Source organism: Papaver somniferum, chromosome 8, assembly GCF_003573695.1.
Source record: "Papaver somniferum cultivar HN1 chromosome 8, ASM357369v1, whole genome shotgun sequence".
NCBI lineage: Eukaryota > Viridiplantae > Streptophyta > Magnoliopsida > Ranunculales > Papaveraceae > Papaver > Papaver somniferum.
In genome coordinates, this window is record NC_039365.1 from 77,267,468 (window position 1) to 77,274,588 (window position 7,121).

The 7,121-nt window shown below is 34.6% G+C and overlaps 1 long non-coding RNA gene across 9 annotated transcripts; it reads right to left on the reverse strand.

Annotated features, from left to right (window-relative positions):
- Window positions 1–322: 322 nt before the first annotated feature.
- LOC113302483 lies at window positions 323–4,615 on the reverse strand. 9 transcript variants are annotated; one of them, XR_003336900.1, is made up of 10 exons: window positions 4,453–4,615; window positions 4,295–4,349; window positions 3,482–3,662; window positions 3,173–3,397; window positions 2,977–3,076; window positions 2,811–2,892; window positions 2,635–2,723; window positions 1,499–2,532; window positions 1,147–1,317; window positions 323–775 (listed from the first exon to the last, which is right to left on the reverse strand). It is a non-coding gene; the product is annotated as an uncharacterized LOC113302483 (long non-coding RNA). The 9 variants fall into 9 exon arrangements; XR_003336901.1 differs by having other exon boundaries at window positions 4,295–4,373; XR_003336906.1 differs by lacking the exon at window positions 4,453–4,615 and having other exon boundaries at window positions 1,499–1,586; window positions 2,376–2,532; window positions 4,295–4,440.
- Between the last annotated feature and the right edge of the window lie 2,506 nt (window positions 4,616–7,121).

A 7,121-nucleotide genomic window follows, 5' to 3' on the forward strand; every position in this document is an offset into this window, starting at 1 on the left:
ACTTCATTCTTTTACTGTCTAAATTTTTTTTGCGCCCTTCGCCCGCCTTATCCCAGATATAGAAGACATCCCTACCCTGACTAAATACCTGAGTCCGTCCCTGCCCACGACATGATCATCTCTTACGTATAGTTTCGGCCAGCGTCCATTGCTTATAAAACCGTATTATTTCAACCCCTAAAGCCTATATGAAATGTTATGGGAAGGCCAGGAGTAACCTGCAGTGTCTATTTTTGCAGAGTGCTAACCAAAAAGGAAAAAAAGCGAGTTTCTTGGCAAAGCACGGCCAACACAGTAACGACACATGCATAAAATCAGTTTTTTCTTTTTGAACTTATCAAATGAAAAAGTGTGGATTCAAAAATTTTACACAACTGATTTACAAAGCCAAAGAAAACCATGTATGGTAAGTAAATATTAATTTAAACAGACAAACAACTACTTCAAGGTTGCAGAAGTGATGATAGAAATTGTTGGCAGAGCAGTGTTGCCTCCGGATTTGTAGTTGTTCCCTTTGATGATTTAACTTTTCAATCAGACCTTCAAATGTCGGTGTCCCTTCAAATGAATCTAAGGCTGGAAATGCTTGTAGTAGCTAGATTCTTAAGTGATATATAACTTAGCTTAATCAAGTAATCACTCAAAGACAGTACTCATAAATTCAATCACTTAATATACCCGTAATCCAGACCTCCATTGTCCTAAAGAGAGAATAATCTTCCGGAAACTTACACAGTATCCGATGTACCCCAAAGCTGAAAACTATTGCCCGGGCCTGAAAATGAGGTAACAATTAGTTAAGGACTAAGTTTTTGCAATCAGAAAATATGACCTATCATTGTTAATGTAGACATTAACTTCTTTAAAGATTAATATCTTGCATCCTACTATTCAGTATTCACTTAGCTAGTAAGTAATGTATGTGAGTTGTTTTTTCTTTAAGCTAAAAAGAACATGCTCAGAGACCATCAGCTATATCAGCAGTTGAGATGTTATCCCTGATCACACCTCAAAATCATAGATGGCCGAGATATTATTTGTTATGTCTCGGGATCGATAAAAAGTTAAAAGTAAGATGCCGAGAAAATCATGAAAACTTTCAACTAAATTGACATGAGAAAATTAGTGATTGTGGTATTTACATACCATAAAGGTGTTCATCGCTGGAGTCTGTATCGGGAACACCGAACCCTTTTTGGCTATTATCTCCGGGTTATCCCCAATTACTAACCTTTTTAATTGATTTTTTCATGCTCATCGTTGTATCCTGGGCTTGTTGGATCCTCAGGTGTGATCATTTGTAGTTCGTAAGTTTCCCTGCACGGTCATGTAATTAAATTATTTCAGCCTTTTTCATTATTGTCTCTATCATCTTTTTTCTTCAAATTACTTGCTTTTCACGGTTATTTACTTATTGCGATTTGTGTAATATGTAGTGAACATTTAAATTCAACGAAATAATGGGAATTACTTACAGTACTATAGTTATATTACTTACAGTATGTATTTGCGATTTCCAGAGTTTCCCACACCATTAGTTTCATGTATTCTCGCTCTGGTCACCTCCTCCGTCCAGTGGTGTATATCTAATCTAAAAAAAATCAAAAATTTGGTTAACTTGTAATTTATCATACACTTTAAATTTTAAGACGGGTAGAAAGAGAGGTACTAACATAGCTCTTATGAATAGTAACAGTACTTTATCATAAAATTTTTCTATAATCAAGGACCTTGAATGAGGTGATAAGACAAGTGCCTCTTTATGTTAGCATCAATATCTTAGTCATATTTTCCAGAACGTGAGCAAGCATTACACATAAATCTAAGAATCATATAGGCATAATCGACTGCACACGTAACAACAAAGCCATATTATCATGTTAATCCTTAAAGATAAAAGTATGTAATAAACCAACTATAGTACCCACTTAATTGCAGTTAACTCTAGCTTTTTCAACACTCCATCTATAACACGGTCTAAAATAGCTTGATCCATTGCTATAAGGGTGTACCCACTCAATCAAGAAACATCTCCCTAGGTCCTTTTCTTGATTTTATTTGAGGTATTGGTTAAATTCAGATCTCAATCACTACCAATGGCGGCAACACCTATGGTCAACACAGAGTACTGAAAAACCAATCTTTCTGTGGAATCCATATAGCAATATGGAATCCATATATTATAACTACAGTATACAAATTTCATTCTCTCACATGCAAACCTCACCTTTCTAGCTACTTAATGATGCCAGACCCACGTACAACTATGTGTTCAACTAAATTCCAATACTAGTTGAGCAGTGCGAAGACAAACCTCACCTTTCTAGCTACTTAATGGGCATACATTAAGATACTGCTATACTGAGATTACAAACCCGGGTATAGGTTACGCGACCTTGTGTCGCACCAGGTGCATCCATAGTCGCCTGATTCACCCACCACCTTTGTTTGTCACTTGTTGCAACCCAAAACTGTACCATCCATTGTGGGTCGTAATTTTGGTTGCACTGGCTCTTACGATGATTCTGTTACCTGTATACGTGATTGGTTAGCTATCGGTGACTCAAGAATACAAACCCATAGATAAATTTAGTTATACGTATAAATGTACTTGCTGAGTGGGTTCCTACTTACATTCCAACAACTCGAAAATTGTATTTATATTCTCGGGCATTGAAAGGTCAAGGAGTGTTAGTTGGAGGGCTAACGTTATCCGGAAATACCTGTTGCAGGTTGAAGTTATAACAGAGTTAGATATACTCGAATGGGAAACTAATCAAAGAAAATGAAGGATCACAATGATGGTATACCTTTCTTTAGTATCACGCACCTCGGGGATAAACAGGTTGAAGAACACCTTAGTAGCATTTGTAGAGGGAAAAGAGTAGTTTCCTGATGCAATAAACATGGAAATGAATAACTTAAGCTGCATTAAGGTGAAACAATCTAAGGCATAAGAGATCAAGATATCAATACCCAAGGTCTTGCAATGTGAAGCCACACATCATACAGGGCTGACCACTGTCTCTCTTCATGTGTTGAAAATTTGTGAGGCTAGTCAGCACACCCACAAGAACTATTGAGAATCCAAAAACATATAAGCAAGGAAGTGTATAAGCTCATGATAGCCATAACTTTAATAAACAAATGAACTCGCACACTGAATCATTACCCGTGAGATAAGTGTTGGCTTAATGTGAATCCAGGTCTTTGAAAGGGGCAAAAGTGAACTTGTATCCTAGTTGAAAAATAGGAGGTGTTCATTCTGAGTTGGGAGAATTATCTTTTTCTCTCCCAGAATAGTGAACTTCCTTAGGGAATATATTCTTCCATCTTGAGGTAATGGATCGAACTTCCATAGTATATTCTTGGGAACCACCCCATGAAGTTCAGCACCCTGATTGATGCATAAACATTTTTTGATCAGTCTTGGTAATCATTTAATTTAACATATAAAACATTAGATGTCGCTAATACTTACATCGTCATCTAGAATGAAGATGTCCAGACTCCTGACCTTGCTGGTCTTCATGAAAATTCCAATTCTTAAAGGTTTTCCTTCTTCAGCCTCGCCTACATGCAAGAAAGTGTTGTACGTGGCTGTTACGGGGAGTTTGGAAGGGCTGACTCTAATCTGGGAACCCATTTTCTACTGATGATCACTGTAGAAAATCATAAGAGTAAAAGCCATCAATAACAGAAGATACAAATAGTTTCTCGATCCAAAAACTTCTGAAAGGCAATTGCTGCCAAGCATATAAGTATCAAAAACAGTTATAAAAAGCCCTTCTAAAGTTAGTCATTGTAAAATCACTGTTGATACTAAAAGAAAGTATAACATTAACTCATGATTCGTAAGCTAAAAACATGGATTTTATTTTATTGCCAATGGAGGAGTCAACAAACCAAATGCCAATGGAGGAGTCAACAAACCAAATGCCATAGTCTTAGTGTTTGTGGATTGAATGTTCATCCTAAAAGATATATTTGTAAGATCTAAAAAGCAAAACCAACCAAATTCAGTAAAGATATATAACATCCATAGTATGTATAAGTTTTTTTTTTCTTCCATCGTAGCATCTCGTACAGTTATTTAGACAACATCAAGAGTAAAAGGTTAAATTGAACAAATTACTAATACTAAATTAGACAGACTATTCGACATGAATCACTAATACTGAAAAAATGTTGCAATTTCTGAATCAAAAAGATACCTAAAGTATAAATCAAACTAATTTACTTTACAATAGGTTGTAAAATTCTGAATGTGCAAGGCTCAAACAAATAGTTTTACCTGAGATGGGTGGGAGATGGATGGCACCCTGTTTTCACCTTACAACGATGAAAATCTGAAATAAAAGAAAGAAAATAACCTGAAAATATAAAATTGATGTATGGCCTGTGTGATTGAAAATGAAACCCAAAAATTAGAGTTAGGAAAATATCAGTAACCTAGTGTTCTTGAGAGAGGAGGCGTAACATGGGAAGATGATGACCTCTGTTAGGGTTTATGTAGGCGAACATATGTAACGTATGATGAAGAATTGATTGTTGGGTATGAATGATAGGGCGTGAGTGGTGCAAATAATAAATAACAATGAAGATACGGAGCCCTAATTTTTGCTACCAAGAGGTAACGCATGAAAAAACAAAAGATTTGAAGAGGTAACGCGTGAAATAAAGAGGATTTGAATTTGAGACGTTGGATAAGGGCGTGGAAGGAGGGTGCATTCTGAGCCACGATTTATCATTTTCACTTTTCACACTTTTAAAGTTACGAGAGCCATCGATCACTTAAAAATATCGATTCAGAACCGTCAGATTTCAAAAAACACATTTGTTTTTGTAAGAATGATATAGGATATTGTTCCATGTAACCTGATGATGCTAATGATAGAAGCCTCTCTTTGTCTCTTTACTTTCTCCATATTTTCCACTGCAACACGTTATCAGCACGACGACTCTACCAGCTGGTGCAATTTTTTTCAGTCAAGATTGGTTATGGATTATTCCTTGAAGATTAAAGTGGTTCTGATCCTATTTTTTTTATCATCATGGATGCGTTACCACAAAGAAACTTCATTTTCGTAGTTTATATTAGGGTTCCACAAACATATAATTATAAAATATAGAGATTTAACCGTTATACTGTCATGAAATTTTAATATGTTCAACACAATTAGTTTTACTTAGTCTGTTAAAATTTTAATCAAATCGGAATAGGATGCAATCTCCAAAACTAGATTTTAACGAATCTGTGTACGTTCATGAAAACATTAATTTATAACAGCGTCGAAAAACTAAAGTTTTAGGAATTCTAACCACTATATTAGGCTGTATTTTTGTTATGTATTACATATTGTTATCCTTGAACCACTATAAAAATTTCATAAAGATCCAACCATGGAAAATACTCCAAAGTACATGATATTTCCAGCTGTGTCCACAGAAATGTTAATTGGAACAGTCATACGGCATCATGAATATATTTTTATATGTCCATTGGATTTCCTTGAAATTATATTATGTTTAGACAAACATTATGATGCATTATCTGTAAAAATTTCATCATGATCGGACTATTGTGCATTTGTCTGTCGATCATAACAATTGAACGGTTGAAAGAAGATTTTTTCAATTTTTTGGGTTAATGATATGTTTTGGACTCATATGCTAATAGTTTCAAGTTTATTATCAATGGGCCTGAGAACTTCATATATAATGGAACATATATGTGGACTTTTGCTAACCATGACGTAGTCAACCCAATGGATCAGGCATTGACCAATCTGTTGATCGGGTTTTGATTAAACCAACTCGATTAAGATTTGACCTTTTGGACTCAGAAGTTAATTGTTTCTACAAGGTATTTACTTCCATCATGAAAACCTTCAACCAATGACGATGCATTGTTCAAAAGATGAAGGCATAACTTCTACGTTTAAGGCGACATATTGATTTCAGACGATGGAATGCTCTGAAGAAAGTTTTTGAAACATTCATGAAATTCCCCCCCCCCCCCCCCCCCGAAAATTTGAATGTTCATTGGAATTTAAAACACTTGTAATATTGGCTCAAGTAGTAACAATACAAAGAAAACGTATTTACTGAGCATGAGACAGAGACGTAATTCTGACTCATTGGAACGAGAGTTGGACGCTTGGTATAAACATTTACTGAGTATGGTACAAGTGATGGAATGCAGGTATCATATAGTATCAGCCAACCACGAGATATATAGAGAGTTTAAATGACAACAAACTCACTAAATGTTAAAAAAAGGTCATACCCCCGCTTGTCAACTTCAGTGGCAATAAGAAACTTGCCCTATTAATACACTTACATTTTGATAAGTTTTTATTAATTATCTTTATTCAACTGAATTTTGTATGATTTTGATCCTGGACTATTGATTGTATGGTAGTTTAGTAAACATTTTTTTAAGTTAAAATAAAGAATTTTTTTTATGCGAAGAACTAAATTCATAGTTTGTGCTTATGAAATGAAAAGTATATCATTTCCATGAGACTGAAATACTCTAAAGCACTTGAGATATACTCATAAGTACTTGAGTTAAAAGGATTATTCGTACATTATGATGAAAAATATATCATCCTCATGAACTGTAACACTTTAAAGTAAATGAGATAAAAACAAAATGTTACGTAATAAGGCCACACCACTTATTACACGAAGCTCTTAAGGAAATATATTAAACTGTTTTTTGAATTGTTTCCTTATGTAATACCATGCAATGATTGGATCATTACAGATAATAGCCTAGCAAAGAAATGCTCATCTTTGTTACCTAATTAATATAAAGATTAAAAGTTACATGAGCTCTGTAAGAACCAAGAGTTAGTCACACTTTGTTAAGTTTCTATGAAGTCTGTGCAAACGGTTATTGAACAAAAACTAACCGTGAGAATGGGAATGCATCTACAAATTACCTCGAATTAATGTGAAAGGAATCACATTTTAGAGAAAATAATGAGTCAATTAGTCTAGTGAACTTTAAATCACTAATACTTGGATAATTGAAAATTTAATGTTGGGAATTGACTCACTCATGTTTTGACATAACCATAAAGACACTTTGGTTGTGATATGATGTTTTGTTT